The 18,276-nt window shown below is 38.7% G+C and overlaps 1 protein-coding gene across 1 annotated transcript in view; it reads right to left on the bottom strand.

The window, feature by feature from the left end:
• The window catches only part of PANK1 (pantothenate kinase 1), a 102,503-nt gene that overhangs the window by 81,705 nt on the left and 2,522 nt on the right, over positions 1-18,276 (bottom strand). The window contains exon 2 of the mRNA XM_043596950.1: positions 14,958-15,100. The gene's annotated coding sequence lies outside the window, so the exon portion shown is untranslated. The remainder of the gene's footprint in view (positions 1-14,957; positions 15,101-18,276) is intronic.

Here is an 18,276-nt window from a genome sequence, read left to right on the forward strand (position 1 = left end):
GCTATGCAGCAAATAGCAAAGACAATTCCAATGAAAAGGACTACTTGGGCCTTACCAGCAGGGAAGTACCCAAGGGGCATTGTACCCCCAAAAGAAAATGGGAGTTCCAATGCCTACAGAAGTTGCTAATGATCTACTCAGTCAGGTAGTATGTCCTACCTCTCCCCTAGAACCATAAGAAGCAAAAAAAGGCGCTCAGACATATGGGCAGGCTAATAGGTAATTGAAAATGCAAACATGACACAACGAAGAATCATCAAACATTTGAAGAAAATCAAAGAGGAGTTCCAGAAGGACAGACTAAAGGGAATGGAGGAGAGAAAATAGTAAAGAAAAAAAAAGAATAAAATATCTCATTGTCAATGAAAGACAGGAAACTCCCAATGAAAGGGTCCATGAATGCCACTTAGAATGAACAGAAAAACAAAAAACCCTCAGATCACACCTAGACATTTGATGGTAACATTTTAGAAAACTAAGGATAGATGATATTTTAAAAAATTATCCTTATATAGGGGTGCCGGGGTGGCTCAGTTGGTTAAGCATCTGATTTCGGCTTAGGTCATGATCTCAGGGCTCGTGGGTTCGAGCCCTGTGTCAGGCTCTGAGCTGTCAGCACTGTGCTGACAGCTCAGAGCCTGGAGCCTGCTTTGGATTCTGTATCTCTCTCTCTCTCTCTCTCTGGCCGTCCCACATTCATGCTCTGTCTCTCTCTCAAAAATAAATAAACATTTAAAAAAATTATCTCTAGATAAGGAAATTAACAGTCAATGTAAGGCGTGTTATTTGGGAGAGGAAGAATATTATCTTTCATTAGAATTTTGTAAAAGTTACAGAAAAATCCTGAAATAACATAGGAATAGGGTCCATAAATTCAATTACATGCATCTAGTTCCTAGGGTCTGGTTCCCAGTACAAAGTAAGGTGTCTTCTGGTGACATATATCAGTGGGACAGACCTTTAATCATGTGCCTGGCTGAGATTTCCAGCGCAGAACAGTGACTCCAGGCATTTCTCAGTTCACTGAGACTGTTTCAGGGACTGATCACAGGAGACTGGATAATACGGACAACAGAGAGCCCACCGTTCCCATCCCTACAAGATGGAGCTGCTACTGTTTGCCTCCTCGCTGAGACTCTCTGTCCCTTGCATTGCATGCCTTTCCCGATTTCGCTCACCCCAATCCCAAAGCAGCGCTCCGTGGAGAATGGGAACCAATGGTCAGTCGGGGTATATATGGGTTCACACGATGGTGAGGATCAACTATTCCTTATAAGAGCAGCCAGTAGAGAGCTGGGTCATGAGCCAATGGGAAAAGAGGGGCAGTTCTGATGGGGAAGCACTGAAGACAACAGGGAAAGGAAGGCTGGTGTGGCAGAGAGGCTGCAGGATAATGTTACCCAGGGCCTGGAAGTAGCAAGTTCTAGAAACAAAGAGGATAAGCTGAGTGCAGTATAGGAAATCAGATTTGGTTAGATCAAATAGGACAGATATGGGAAAATGCTCCCAATATAGTGTTAATTAGAAATAACATGGTCAAAAGTCCCTTGTGAATTTAGTTTGATCCTTGAGTATGTGAGTATTTTCTTTGTATCTGTTATATGCCTGCTACTGTGGGATGCTGAGCAGAGTAGAGAACAGGAATGAATGCACATGGTGTCCACCCTCCTAGGGTTTACAGTTTAGGACAATAGATAGAGAGTAAACAAATGTTAAGAGTGATTATCACAGGTTGTAAGATAAAGGTGAGTTTATTTTCTTCTTTATAAGTAATATTTTCCATATATTCTACATAGTTGTCATATGCCTTTTATAATGAAAGAAAAGCAATAAATCTTATAGACACTACAAAGAAACCAAAACAAAAGGAGACCAACCTATAGGGGGTCAACTGACATTCATCAGGCTAATAATAGTTTTATTTGTAAAACAAAATGCCAATTTTATTCACTCAGCTATCTTCAAGGTTTTATGGTAGCAGCTGAGGATATACACAGAGGATTAGGAATAAATCCTTACTCACAAGGAAGATTAAAATATTGTTTATGGGGTGAATGGCAGAGGGAACTGAGGAAATGGTTAGCAGACAGATAACCAATTATGTCTCTTTGTCGAATAATGTAAAGGCTAATTAGAGGTGTATGTATTTTATAAAACCAGTGTAACTTGTAGCATAACATTTTCTATCCTCCAATTTGGGAATGCTCCAATCTTTTGGATGAAGATTTAAGAGATACTCTAGTACCTATCAGCAGCATATTGCCAAAGGATCTCTTAAGCTGATAAAATCTGAAGAATGCTTATTATTACTGTGCAAGGTCAACTTATTAACTTCAAAAAGACCTTGTCCTACATTTTCCTTTTAAGAGTAGGGGAATGGAATAGTAATGATAGCAATTATATTTAACGAGCATTTATTCTGTGCCAGGCATTTTACATTAATTATCTTATTGGGTCTTCACAACAAACTTGAAGGTAAATAGTACAGGTCCACAATCTCTTATCCATAACCCTGGGGACCAGATGTATTTTGGAAATGAAACTTTTTGGAACTTATAAAGAAATTGGGAATATGGTACATACGCTATTAATTTTGTAACATTCCAAATGGTTACAAAACTCATTATTTCTGCAGAGAGATGTATGAAAATTCACACTAAATGGAATAAAGGCCATAAATAATGTTACAATTTATTTAGATAAATAAATCCATTGGCAAATGAAATTTGTTGGTAAATAAATTTATTGGTAAATGGAATGGCGGGATAAATATAGGCCATAAGTACGTAAGCTTCTTATTTCTTTTGTTGCTTATGATAAATATTTTTTAGGGGTGCCTGGGTGGCTCAGTTGGTTAAGCGTCCAACTTCAGCTCAGGTCATGATCTCACAGTTCGTGGGTTCGAGCCCCGCATCGGGCTCTGTGCTGACAGCTCAGAACCTGGAGCCTGCTTCTTCCTCTCTCTGCCCCTCCCCTGCTCATTCTCTCTCTCTCTCTCTTGCTCTCTCTCAAAAATAAATAAACACTAAAAAATTTTAAAAATACTTTTAAATAATATTTTAAATTTATATTTATGAAAACTAACCGATAACACACACAATAAATATTTATCACTTCTAGTTGTTTGAGAATCTTGGAGAAGAGGTTACACTGGTGGTATCCTTACCTATGAAACCAGGTTGGAGCTGGACGTTTGATGAGGAGCCAGGAATGGGATGCTCAAGTGATGAAGAGGCATTAACCACATAGGGCCTTTCTAAAGACTTTCCCCACTCTCACTGGTCTCCTTAACATAGGTTTCCGTCTAAGCAGTTTCTCTTTAATTGAATAAACGGCCATGATCTCTTGCTCACTGATAAATGCACATTGTTCAAGGCTAGCAATTAATCGATCACACATTTTCAGACTTTTTTCGCCCACACTCACGTCATCATCATTATTACTATGGTCTTCACCCTGACCTGTACTTAACACCATCTCAGCAATTTCCCATCACTGAAAGAACACACAACAGATACATCATTTTCAATGTACAGCATTTCTTCCATGTCGGCTTCTTCCAACTTACTTACACTTCTGGCTGATAAACTTTTGGCATCAGTAATGAGTTTTGATAACATCTTCTCATCATAATCTCTGAATCCTTGAAAATCTTCACTGGCCAGGTCATTTTCAAACACCATTGGAGCCCAAAGCCTGTGCCAAGCATTAGTTAATGTTGACTTATCAACATCATTCCAAGCATTAGCAACGCGTCGATGGCATCTTTAAGACTAAATTTTTTTTTTTAAGTATTGAATTTTCGGGCATTTGTTAACTGAAGCAAATGTGCTGGCGAAAAAAAAAAAGTGATAGCTCTTCTTAGGGCATAGGGTTCCTTGGTCACAAGGCTGTATTTTGGATGTCATGTTAGAGGGCGGGGAGGATAGTAAATGCCAAAAACATTACTTTTCACAAGAATTTCAGGAAGGGGAAGTGCAGAATGGTTGTCTAAAAACAATAAAATTTTGCAATTGTCTTGCAGTCCAGCTTGCTTGCTGGGAGCTTGTACTTACTGAACCAATCAGAAAAGATTTCTCTTGTTACCCATGCTTTCCTGTTTGCATAATAATGCACAGGTAGACTGCACACAGCCTGTAAACATTTTGGATACAGACTTTTTCCAGTCCCTGCCAATTTTGTCTCGTGTGTGCCTGCAGCATTAGCACACCCAACAGTCAACTTTTGCTTGGCATCTTTGAAATCTGCTGGTGCCCTTTTGTGAGCCATTGTTCAGGTTTTTCTAGAAACATAGTGCCAGTACAGAGCTGTTTCATTAGCATTTGTTCAGGGCTAAGGTTTTCATCAGATGTCACCTTAGCGAACCCACCAATGCAATTTTCAAGGGTTTCATAATCAGTAGGAGCTTTTTCACATATGTTAGGATGCTTGATACCGTGACACTTTTTAAATTTCTGCAGCCAGCCTTCTGAATATTCATCCTCACTTTCAAAGTTTAGTTCTCCATGGCACATTCTAGCTTGTTTCACAACCAACAAGCCAGCCAGTGGCGTGACTTTACTTCTTTGCTGTTGGATGCATTCAATCAACACACACGCAAGATCTTCATTTTTGGCCCTGGGCCATGTGTTTCTATTTTTCACTAGTTCCTGGTGTTGACTGTCATCACACAATTTCAACAACTCGCCTTTCTGTTTCTTTAAGTCAGAGGTGGTGGTTTCCGCAGCACAGTCTTCAGTAACATGTCTCACAGACACACCATCATCGATCTTCCATTTTCTGAGCTATTGATAAAGCCTGATGGCTTCCTTTTCTTCTCACTGTTACCCATATCTTTAATGCTTTGGGGAACGTTCACAGTAAAATGAATCCCTAAGTCACAGAGTGTCAGCAAACAGCAGAGGGTGTGTGTGATAAATATGAGTGCTGAGACATAACTGAGGCTTCAAGTCTGTCCATGGCCACCTCTGCTGCCAAACAGTCCCGGTGCCAAGCTGACAAAAATACTTGCGGGTTCCAGAGAGTTTTTGCCTTTTTTTTTTTTTTTAAACCCTACTTAGGAATTGCAGAGTGCAGATTATGAACTCGTATTAAAAATATCGTTTTAATGATGAAAAGACTGAGGCTCGATTAGTAACTTGCCCAAGGCAATGCAACCACGCTTTGTCTTTTCTGCCTCTATTCAGTCTTCTAAAATCTGATCACTTTGTTGGACAAAGGACTTTTGTTCTGGTATTATTGTCTGCCAGGATGATTTGGGTTGAAATATTTTTAGCAAAGGAACTTGATACTCTTGGCTGTTTGACTGGCACAGTCAATAACTGAGCCCCATGCTGAATAATGTGAGGATGTCTTGGCAAGAAATGGTTACAAATGCTAAATTTATAGTCATTGAATATAGATGTTTCTTTTTGTACCAAATTATCTGTTTGGTACTTATGTGCCTAGTTACTTATTGCCCCACAATGAGCAATCAGGAAAGATGAAAGAAAACCACTCATTTCCGATTACATCCCAAACACTCCCACAAATTTCCCTTAAATATCCACTCATTTGAAAGGTTTTTGGTTTGTTTTTTAACTGTTCTACAAATTATATATCCCAACTGTGACTCAGAATTATTGTTAATCAAGTTCAGAATTAAAACATATTTTAGGCACTCTACTAATATATTTCTTTCAACTCAGAATTCATGAGAATTTTGAAGGACTTCTGTGGGTTGGGCCCTATGTCACATGTTATTTTATAAGTTCTTTTTGGATAGCCAGCTTTTCTTACTCATTCCCATCATTTCCATATTTGTTTATATCCTCATCAAACATTTAATACGAACTACATACAGGTTTCCCCTGCTATCTGAAAGTAGCGTTCCTATGAAATCTTTTGAAAGCCAAATGGCATAAAGCATAGAAACAATTACCATTAATTTATATGGAAAATTTTTTGAGTGTTCCCAGACCCCAGAAATAACCTCTCTTAGGCTTTTCTGATACCTTAGGATATAGCTGTCAAACGTACAGAATAAACCTAGATGAAGCACAGATGCTCCCAAACAGTTCAAAGCTACGGCCCATGAGATGCTGAGTGTAGTTCCTGAAGACGGCGCTTGGTGGCGCCACTCTAGTTGCCGGGGCTCGTGCTGCTTCTGTAAGGGCTTAACTGCCAAACAGCTGAACACTATTTTCGCTTTTTCTCATGACAGCAAAAATCCTCTTTGGATTTCTTTTCTTTTCTTTTTAAGTTTATTTATTTATTTTGAGAGAGAGTGAGAGAGAGCACGAGGACGTGGGGGAGAGGGAAGGGGCACAGAGTCAGACTGAGGGCTCGAACTCCTGAACCCCGAGATCATGACCTGAGCAGAAATCAAGGGTTGGTCACTTATCTGACTGAGCCACTCAGCCACTTCTGGATTTCTTTTGGTTAGTGAAAACAGTGCTAATATAGATCTTTTGTAAAAGTGAAGTGCAAAACATGAACTTTTGAAAAAGGGGGGGGGGGCGTGCCTGTATTATAGAAGGCTGAAGACTTTTGATTTGGTCCCAAGTCCTTCTCTCTTTTCCCGTTAGGTACAAGCATGGTTCTTAGGGCGGAGGGGTTTATGGAATGAGTTAAAGCACAGGTCCTGTCATCCCAGAAGAGTTTATACAACCTACTAGATAAATACGAGAGTGTATAAAATCCAATGAGGATTCTCTCCCTTAGGAGTGGAAGAGATCATATTCGTTAGGTGGGGTTACGTCACTCTCCTATTATTTTCCAACACTGGTCTCTCCTGTTAGATTGTAATAATAACTACTATTTAATGGGTGTTTTTGTCTGCCAGGCTGGCACAGAGAGAACCTGGCATTTAAGAAGCATCAGATTCAGAAAGGTGTGTTGACCTTGCCTAATGTCACAAACTTTAAACTGACAGAGCTTGGAATCCACCCATCTATTTGACTATAACGCCCTACCTATTTTTCTTACTTCAACATACTCTTTCCTTTTTCTTGACCAAACATTCTGCATTCTCACTTCTCCCTTCACTGTAGTTTAATTTCCTACTTTATGGTGCATTGTTCCAAGGAGTAAACATCTCCTGGTTGCCCAACAAAAGAACAATTCAAATGACTGGTTTTGGGGAAGCCTCCTTGAACAATTAACCAAAACACATAGAAACCTACCTGATGCTTGTCTTTCTTCTATGGATTTATATTAAGAGTTAAGCGTTACTTTGGAACCAGAGTATTTTGGCCAGTAGTGTTGGGATATTCTGAATTAAATTAGAATGGACAGTGAAATGACTGTGCCTCTGGCTCTTTTTGGAGTCTATCAAAGAATGCTCTTGGGAGAGAGTTCTATGACAGCAAATCAAAGAGCTTAAAAAAAAGCCCACCTTAGCACTTGTCATTAGCTGGAAAGAAAAGCATCACCAAATAGCCTGAACAGTAGTGGTAGCAATGCTGAGTATTTCTTAGTGTAACAAATGTTTTTTAGAAATACCAATTTTTAAAAGAGACATTGGGTAGCACTCACAGATAAAATTTTTACAAGGTTTCTCTCAGATTAGTTATATATCAGCCAATAAAGTAGTGAAACCTATTTTATCAAACCGGATCATGAGATATTTACTCTGATTATACTCAATTCCTATTTTATTTCATCCTCTGAATTATTTTTTACCATCTCCCCATAACAACACCTGAATTTGCCAGCTGCTGGACCAATTAGTTATTAGCTATGTGACAGACATTGGCTATCTGCTCATCAACTGGGTTTCCTCTTCCTGAGTGTGTAGGAATCTCAGTGTGTAGGAAAACCGCATTTCTCATTCTCCCCTGCAGTTAGACTGGGTTCCTTCCAAAGGAATATGAGCAGCAGGAATGTACACGACTTGCAGGCCTAGTTCTAAATCCTTCTGGCACCCTTATTCAAGCGGTCTCTTTGCCTTCAGATAGGTCCGCAGAGGTCAATACTGCAGATTACCCACTGAGAGGAACCAAGCCAGTATTTTCAAGGCAGTTGCCCAGCACAGTCACCCTACTCACAACGGGGCTATGTATGAAATGAATGAGGAATAAACCAGTTGGAGCTGTTGTTTTACAGCAGCTAGCTTTAATTACCCTAATTAGCATATACCTTTATCTTCTATTAAACACAAAAAAGTTTGGTTGTGATGTCTAATGCAATTAATGACTATCTCTGAGTTTTAAGCATGCTTTGTATTATATTAAAAAATTTAGGGGCACCTGGGTGGCGCAGTTGGTTAAGCGTCCGACTTCAGCCAGGTCACGATCTCGCGGTCTGGGAGTTCGAGCCCCGCGTCAGGCTCTGGGCTGATGGCTCAGAGCCTGGAGCCTGTTTCTGATTCTGTCTCCCTCTCTCTCTGCCCCCTCCCCCATTCATGCTCTGTCTCTCTCTGTCCCAAAAATAAATAAACGTTGAAAAAAAAATTAAAAAAAAATTTAATATCAGAGTTCAAATTATACATCTGTACGTTTCCTAAAGAATATCACACCTATTCCCCTACTCTTGCTTCATCAGTAACTTCTAGTTTTAGCCAGATACTACATTGCCAAAACTGTAGATGAATAAAAAATGTACTACTTTGTTTCAATTAACTAATGTAAAATTAATTATATTAGACCTGTATCATTTTAATACTGATTGCTTTTGGAAATATACAACACAGATTCTATAACTTACTTCTCAGTGTTTTTGATACTATTCCTTAAAACAGACGTTAAGACAGTTATTTAAAATTTTTTTTTTCAACATTTTTTATTTATTTTTGGGACAGAGAGAGACAGAGCATGAACGGGGGAGGGGCAGAGAGAGAGGGAGACACAGAATCGGAAACAGGCTCCAGGCTCTGAGCCATCAGCCCAGAGCCTGACGCGGGGCTCGAACTCACGGACCGCGAGATCGTGACCTGGCTGAAGTCGGACGCTTAACCGACTGCGCCACCCAGGCGCCCCAAGACAGTTATTTAAATTGAAAAATAAAATCAGACTTTTTCTGACAAAATAAATCTTACAATGTTCATACAAACTGATAAGTCTGACAGTGAGGACTGGCTTTGTCAATTATGTTATATGACATCTTTCCAAACATTCAGTAAATGAAACCTTAAAGATTTTGACATAAATATATTTCAAACATATGATGAAAGAAATTTTATAAAAAATTTTGCATTTGCACAGACATTGAAATATTTCCATTTTTACTGAGTATATTGGTTTAAATGAGTGGTGCCGAGTAAAAGAGTAAAAGATGCAATTAATAGTCACTTGTTCATTTTTGATAAAGCCTTTTTGGTGTAGTTTAAGAGTTTGAGATTCTAGGGGCTCACTCAGTTAAGTGTCTGACTTCAACTCAGGTCATGATCTCCCGGTTTGTGAGTTTGAGCTCCACATCAGGCTCTGTACTGACAACTCAGAGCCTGGAGCCTGCTTTGGATTCTATGTCTCACTCTCTGTCTGCCCCTTCCCCACTCACGCTCTGTCTCTCTAAAAAATAAACATTAAAAAAAAAAAGTTTGAGACTCTAACGTCTGTATAATAAAACTCTTTTTTTTAAGGTTTACATAATTAAAAAATTTTTGATGTTTATTTAGTTTTGAGAAAGAGAGAGAGAGCTAATTTATAGCTTTCAACAAAATTAAAATAGGACCTAATTGAACTGTTAGGTGATAAGTCTTTAAAAATAATCTCGGATAATGAGTCACTCTTGTATTTGGCATGTAATTTGAAAGAAGTTTAAACAATTTGGTGATGTTGTCATAAAGTCTTTCTACTCCTACATTATTTTTGTGTACAAGGCAATTATATGCTTACATATATAAAAATGAAAAACAGCAATAGAAGTGGTACTCTTTTCCATTATAGATACAATATTCTTCCATGGGCACATGAACTAATGGAAAAATAAATCCCCATTAATCCTTATAAGAGGTATATTTCTGAAAGATTCTACTTAGTTGTTTAGTAACTACCAAAAATATTTAATGTATTTATATTGTTTTAACTACTTGAATAATAATGATGATGATGATGATGATAATAATCATGTTAACTACAGAAGTGTGTTTTTAACTTAGAGGGAATAAAAAAAATAAAATCTGTATAAGAATTTTTGTTTGAGAGACACGATAAGGTATTAATAAAAGCCTTTTGAACACAAACCCTTCATTAGGGTAAATTTATATTAGGGTAAAATTCTGGGAGAAATGGAATAACAGGAGTTCTGGAAATAAAAAGGAAACAATGCTAATTTTCTGATTGCAAAAGATGAGCTTATTCATGTATTTAAAAAAAAATGTGTGCTAGTCTTGAAGTTGCTAATATGAGATCATACTATACTAATTATTTATAACTTGGTATTTTTTCTTGCGTATCTATTTTTAAAAATTGGCTATTTGTGCTGTGTATTCATATTCTGGCTCTGCCATTTACTAATGATGAATGCTTGGGTGTGTCACTTAATTTTTCAGAACGTTGTTTTTTCCCCTCATATAAAATGAAAAATTTGAACCAGATCATTGGGCCCCTTATGTCCCTAATATTCTATACCTCTGTGACCAAAGGCTCAGAAATATTCCTTTAGATAACTGAAAGCAAAAATTATATAAGTATGCATTTTTCTTCTTCCTTCTCATTTTCCATCTTCCCTCCCTCTCCTTCCTCCCAATATCACTAAGGCCTTGTTGATGTATATCAAAGATTGTATTTTTTTTTTTTTTAATTTTTTTTTTTTCAACATTTATTTATTTTTGGGACAGAGAGAGACAGAGCATGAACGGGGGAGGGGCAGAGAGAGAGGGAGACACAGACTCGGAAACAGGCTCCAGGCTCTGAGCCATCAGCCCAGAGCCTGACGCGGGGCTCGAACTCACGGACCGCGAGATCGTGACCTGGCTGAAGTCGGACGCTTAACCGACTGCGCCACCCAGGCGCCCCACAAAGATTGTATTTTTTAAGGAACTTATTGAAATTGGTCTCATTATTTATCAATTAATTATGGTAATGTAATGGCTTCCCTTAACCAAAAATAGTCATACTATTCATACCATCATTATTTTCCCTAGTAATTGAAATCTGAAAAGCACAATATTTTCTATAATAAAAAGATCATATTGGCGTGATCCTACTTTCTCCTTCTGAGGAAACTAGAATCTTGAAATAGCTCATCAAAATAAAACTTTTTGGCATAGATAAATGCACCAGAAAGCCTATAATTATTGTTGAATATGTATGTGAGGTCCACTAGCACTGCCCTGTGCTATTTTCAAAACAATGCAAGATATGATCTATAAATAGTGCCGTTTTGGCTTTAAGTAATTCCATTTTGGCAATGGAATGCTGTGGTTTTTCTTCTTTGCTATGTTATAAGCAGAAACAAAAGGTCTTGAAATGTTAGTGCTGAGCTTTTCTTTCTTGCCACACACTTCCATGTAGTTAGATCTATCTGCATCGACTTGTAGACAACTGAGATTGTTAGATTAGGGATACAAAGAGAAGGAAACAGTTAATATCCAATTGACTGACTTCCAAAAAAGGACAGAGTTAAAAAGAGAGAGCTCATGTGAAGAGATGGTTGCTGGCTGGTGACTGCAGACCACCCCCAACATTTGACTGAGCATGCCACTCTGTGTAGAGGAGCCTTAAGTCCTGTTGTGATCACCGGCAGGCCTTTGCACTTGGCTTCCTGGATCACCCAAGTGAAGGATGCCCACCTGTGCCCTAAGATTTTGCTAGGCTCCAACTTGAACTGCTGCTCACTGTGGATTTCACCCTTGCCAATAGGACACACTTTTCAAAACACTGTGAGTTCCTTCACCACCAGAGGACACTGAAGATGAAATAGAAGCAGAAGCCCCAGCTTTGGCACTTGGAAGGGTCTAGACAGTGGGAAACCCATTCCTGGTTAAATGTGTATATATTTTTATTAGCAAATAGTAGGGTCTTAAGACTAATGAGATGGCATATAAGAATGTACACAGCATTAATTCATGTATACATTCAAATAATAAACTTTTATTGAATACCGAATGAAAACTTATAATAGCTCATATTTTGAACCAGGCCCTGTGCCTGAGTACTAGGGATACTGAAAAAAGAAAAAGAAAAAGTAAAAGCTATACCATCATTGTCTTCAGGGACATTATAGGACATTAGAGGTGCATAGAACACCTGCGAGAATTCATTCACTGAACAAGTATTTATTGAGCAGCTACTATTTACCAGGCACTGTTGGAGGTACTAGGGATATAGTGGTGAATAAGATGGATGAGATCCCTGTCTCGTAAGCTTACACTGTGGTGGGGAAGACATAGCATCAACAGATAAGGTAATTTCAGTTATTGTAAGTGCTACAAAGAAAGTAAAATAGGCCACTGTGGTAGAAAGTAACTGGTTGGGGGTGGGGTGAAGGGAGCAGCTTCAGGTAGGGTGGGCAAGATAGCCTCACTGGGGAAGGTATGTTTGAGATGAGCGCTGAATAATGAGAAGGAGTTAGTCATGCCAAGACCTTTGGAAAGGACAGATAGAGGGAAAAGTGCAGAAGCTCTCAGACAAGTACTAGTCCAGTGTGTTCTGGAAAGACGGCCAACTGCACCGTCTCTGCAGGCTCAGAAGTGGGGAGCCTCGTTCACTAAGGAGGTGATGGGGCCATATAGCTTGACACACAATAAGTGCTTAAGAAAGGAATGCATCTTTCCTCTGACATATGACCTTAAAAAATGTTTATTATAAATTTAAAGAATTTATAATGCCCTCCCTCGCTGCACAACTCCAGTCCTGCTTCCCAGAGGCAGCCACTCTTACAATTTGTTTTTACTTCTTTTGGTAATTACCATACATATCTTTGATGTATAGGTATCAAAGATGTTATTTCTTCTTGTAATAATTATAGATATTAACTATTCACTTCCTACAATGACAAACATTTAGCTCAAGAGTCTTATGGTTATTCTTTCTTTCTCTACTGGTTACCTCTGCACCTGTACATAGTAAACTTCTATGTCCTGATCCTTCATCTCTGGACTCCCACACTGTAAGAAAGACTGAGATGTTATAGACCTGGCCCTTCCTGTTGCTTCTCTTCCTCCACTTTTCCCTCCATGTCTCTACAACCTCCTATGGCTCACAGAATATAATTCTGCATCTCTTTAACATATCACACAGGGCCCTTTAGGATCGAGGCCCAGACGAGTTTTTTCACCTCCTATTGTTATTCATGTTAGTGACGCTCACAGTCCTACTGAACTACGTGTTCACAGTTTTTGGAAACTTTTGTGTGCTCGTGTCTTTGTTCTCGTTGCCTCATGTTTTCATTGCCTAAAATGGCTTCCCTCTGCGGTTCACTGCAAATCCCATTCATTCATTTTAGCCTACATGGCACTTGAAGAAATCTTTCCCTGTTGGGGCACCTGGGTGGTTCAGTTGGTTAAGCATCCTACCCTTGATTTTGGCTCAGGTCATGATCTCACGATTTCATGGGTTCAAGCCCCGTGCTGTGCTCTGTGCTGATAGCACTGAGTCTGCTTGGAATCCTCTCTCTCCTCCTCCCCTGCTTGTATGTACTGTCTCTGTCTGAACTAAATAAACTTAAAAAAAAAAAAAATCTGTTAAAAAAAAAAGAAATCTTCCCTGGTAGATGACATTTATTAAATCAAAAAATATTTGAGTGGCTGTTTCATGCAAGGCACGGTCATAGATGTCAGGGCTATAGTGGACCAAGACATATACCCATGAGCTCATATTCTAGTGACTTAAGAAGCAGGCTTAATAAAAATAACTACCATTATGAGACCTATTTTACTAAATAACTCACAGACACTATTTTAATCCTCACAACTTTGAGACTTGAAGAAGTGAAATAGTCTTCCTGAGGTCACTTCCTGTAAATAACAGAGCTTCTATTGAAACTCAAATCTGTCTGACTTCAGAGCTGTTACTCCAAAGCTGTATTCGCTCTGCTCTTAATACTTTTTGTACACTTCTATCATATCGTTTGTCATATTGTTTTGAAATTGTGCACGAGGTTCCCCACATAAACCACAGGGCATAAAAAGTTATTTGTGTGACTATTTTATCAGATGGTACAAAAGTAGTACCACACTAGATGCACAGGAGAGAAATTAATGCATTCACACATTGGGTGACTTAAGAAATTAAAGATTAAATCTTTCTTGAAATCTCAGACTGATAAGGCCTTGCTTTAGACTGAAGGCTCCTTGAGGGTACCAACATTTGCTGCATAGCATGTGCTTGACAAATTTTGGTTAAACCTGTCATTCAAACCTCTGTAATCAATACATACTCAGTTTCTGGATTGAAAAACTATGTTAGTCCTATTATTGGAGGTGGGTTTGCACAGAAGCTAGGCACTCAGTCTTCTTTTAATAGAATTACAGGGGTGTTGATCTAAGCTTTGAGAGGCAGTAGAATACAGTGGTTAACTGCCAGACTACCCAGATTCCAATTCCGACCCCACTGTTTACTGTTGATGTATATTTAAAAAGTGACTATTTCACACACGCCAGGCGCTTTTATAAGTACTTTACAAATAGTACCTGAATTAAACTTAACACCTTTAAGTTAACTTCTACGACAACTTTACTATTCTTTAATAGCTCCATGCCCCAGTTTCTCTCCTGTTAAGTGGGGATAGTAACAACAACAAAATACCTCACCCAGTTATTGTTAAGACTGAGTATAAAAGTGCTCGGAATACTATCTGGCACATGGAAAGTTAGCTATGATTGGTAGCTCTTACCAGCAGAGGCTGTGACGAAGGAAGGAAATCAGCTTGATGTAACTTAACAATTCCCTCTTATGCTAATGATCACTTCAAGGGGACAAATGGAATTATTTGGACTTGGGACTAAATCTGAAGCATTTCCCAGTTAAGTTGGCTCTGTTTTTACGGGAAAACGCAGTGGCTGGTGCCGAAATGGCAAATACAGGAAAAAATACCTCTGAAATCTTCTAGTTTTCTGTATCAGCTCTGCCACGTCCCAAGTCCACGTTATCATCTCTTGCTGGGATGGCTGCAAGTCTCCTAACTGGTTCAGTGACTCTTCTTTAGCTGTCTCTGTTTGCCGCTCCAGGAGATTAACCTTTTCAAAACACAGAGGCAAATCGGATTGGATTGTGCTCATGCCGAGAACGGTCTACTTGCTTCTCATTGCTTTTAGAATAAGGACCCAAATCAGTACTTTGTTGACTGCATCTTATAGGATCCAGCCTTGGCCTGTTCCCACCAAACTTGCTTCTGGCTATCCCTCCCCAGGGTCTTCAACTCAGCCACATCAGCCTTCATTCACTGTTCAACAAATATTTATTTGATCACCATGGATTTACATTGTCGTTGAGGATATAACTGAGACCAGTAGAAACAGTTCCTTGTACTCATAGAGCTTATATTTGAAGAAGTGGGGGAACAACACAACCCAGACAAATATGCAAATAAAAAAGAGGGCCCAGTGAGATAAGGTGGACAGGAAGTCTTCTCTAAGAACACACCATTACAGAGAAATCTAGAGGAAGAGCACTGAGCCACACAATGATGGGGAGGAGAGAAATCAGAATAGAGGGATCAAGCTATGCAAAGGTTCATATATACTAGAGAGAACCTCGTGTGTTTAAGGTGCCCAGAGCAGATTCCCTTAATGCACAAAGAGAAGAGTGAGGTTGGCTGGACGGTGACACTTGCAAGGCCTGGTAAAGAATTAGAAATTTTTTCCTTTTTCTTTTAGAAAGTCTCAGAGTTATTTTTAAAAATAGAAATCATGGCACAATGTACATGATGATACCTTTCACCTCGATCCACCAATTACTAACTTTTTACCACATTTGCTTTTTTTTGTCCTATTTTCCCCATTCTATTCTTTCATTCCCTCTCACGTTCTATTTTGGTTTTGTTTCATTTTTTTGCCAAATCTTTTGAAGGTAAGTTGCTGAATACCAAAGCAAGTATCTTCTTCAGTCTTCTACAAAGTCATGCATTATCACATGCAAAAAAATCTCATACTGATTCAGTATCACCTAATATATAGTCCATATTTAAATTTCTCCATTATCCACGAAATGCTTCTTTGTAGTTACTTCTTCCTCTCTTTTTTTTAAGTTTTATTTTTTAAAATTTACATCCAAATTAGTTAGCATATAGTGAAACAATGATTTCAGGAGTAGATTCCTTAATGCCCCTTACCCATTTAGCCCATCCCTGCTCCCACAACCCCTCCAGTAACCCTCAGTTTGTTCTCCATATTTATGAATCTCTTCTGTTTTGTCCCCCTCCCTATTCTCATATTATTTTTGTTTCCCTTCCCTTATGTTCATCTGTTCTGTCTCTTAAAGTCCTCATATGAGTGAAGTCATATGATTTTTGTCTTTCTCTAATTTCACCTAGCATAATACCCTCCAGTTCCATCCACATAGCTGCAAATGGCAAGATTTCATTCTTTTTGATTGCCGAATAATACTCCATTGTATGTATATACCACATCTTCTTTTTCCATTCATCCATCGATGGACATTTGGGCTCTTTCCATACTTTGGCTATTGTCGCTAGTGCTGCTATAAACATGGGAGTGCACGTGTCCCTTCGAAACAGCACACCTATATCCCTTGAATAAATGCCTAGTAGTGTAATTGCTGGGTCGTAGGGTAGTTCTATTTTTAGTTTTTTGAGGAACCTCCATACTGTTTTCCAGAGTGGCTGCACCAGCTTGCATTCCCATGTAGTTACTTCTTTAAAAAAAAAAATCTGTGACCTGTCAGAAGGGCTAACATTAACAACTCAGGCAACAACAGACGTTGGCGAAGATTCAGAGAAAGAAGATCTCTTTTGCACTGCTGGTGGGAATGCAAACTGGTGCAGCCACTCTGGAAAACAGTATGGAGGTTCCACAAAAAATAAAAATAGAACTACCCTACGACCCAGCAATTGCACTGCTCGGCATTTATCCAACGGATACAGGTGTGCTGTTTCGAAGGGACACATGCACGCCCATGTTTGTATCAGTGCTATCAACAATAGCTAAAGTATGGAAAGAGCCCAAATGTCTATCAATGGATGAATGGATAAAGAAGATGTGGTATACACACACACACACACACACACACACACACACACACACACACACACAATGGAGTATTACTCGGCAATCAAAAAGAATGAAATCTTGCCATTTGTCGCTATGTGGATGGAACTGGAGGGTATTATGTTAAGCGAAACTGGCCAGAGAAAGACAAAAATCATATGACTTCACTCATATGAGGACTTTAAGAGACAGAACAGATGAACATAAGGGAAGGGAAGCAAAAATCATATAAAAACAGGGAGGGGGACAAAACATAAGAGACTCTTAAATATGGAAAACAAACAGAGGGTTACTGGAGGGGTTGTGGGGGGGGGGACGGGCTAAATGGGTAAGGGGCATTAAGGAATCTACTCCTGAAATCATTGTTGTACTATATGCTAACTAACTTGGATGTAAATTTAAAAAAATAAATTAAATAAAGATAACAAAAAAATCTGTGAACCAATCAAGATTTATGAATTTCATTTGTAAGTTTTGTCTCCTGACTAAAGCACTCCTTTACCTTGTTTTTTTTCTTTTTCCCTGACACTGACATTTTTTCCCTGACGCTTTTGGAAGAACCTAGGCCTGCTGTCTTGTAAAGTGTTCTATATTCTTTTCATTTTGTTTTGTTTCTTCATAATTAGACTTAAACATTTCTGGCACAGGTATCATTAGGTGATAGATCACTCCATCATTGGTGATGCTAAAGTTTCCTCATTTGGTTAAGGTATGTCCAATAAATAAACCTCTACATTGTAAACTTCCCCTTTCCCTTCTAATTATGAATTACTCTCTAGGACATTCTTTGAGATAGTGTTAATGTCCTGTTCCCCAACAACCTTCCAGCCAATGATTTTAGCATCTTTTATCCATTGTTTTAGCATGTATTCATAAGGCTTACTCCTATCAATTTTTACATTGGGAGTTGCAAAATGGAGATTTCCCATTTACTGCTTCATTTGTATTCATTAATTGACATTCTTGTGTAAAGAACTTTTCATTTTTATTCCATCTCTCCTTCTGTCTCTCATGGAAAGAATGTTAAAAAAATGAAATCTGTTTCAATCTCTCGCGATCATTATTCTTTTTGATGCTCAAATTGTTCCAAGTATGGTCAACAGAGGCTCCTTTAAGCTAGGTCCAGTATCCTTTGAAATGACTCTGTGAATCTCTAAGGACTTCTTTGCTTTCTGACAAGAGTGTTC

Source organism: Prionailurus bengalensis, chromosome D2 (genome assembly GCF_016509475.1).
Source record: "Prionailurus bengalensis isolate Pbe53 chromosome D2, Fcat_Pben_1.1_paternal_pri, whole genome shotgun sequence".
NCBI lineage: Eukaryota > Metazoa > Chordata > Mammalia > Carnivora > Felidae > Prionailurus > Prionailurus bengalensis.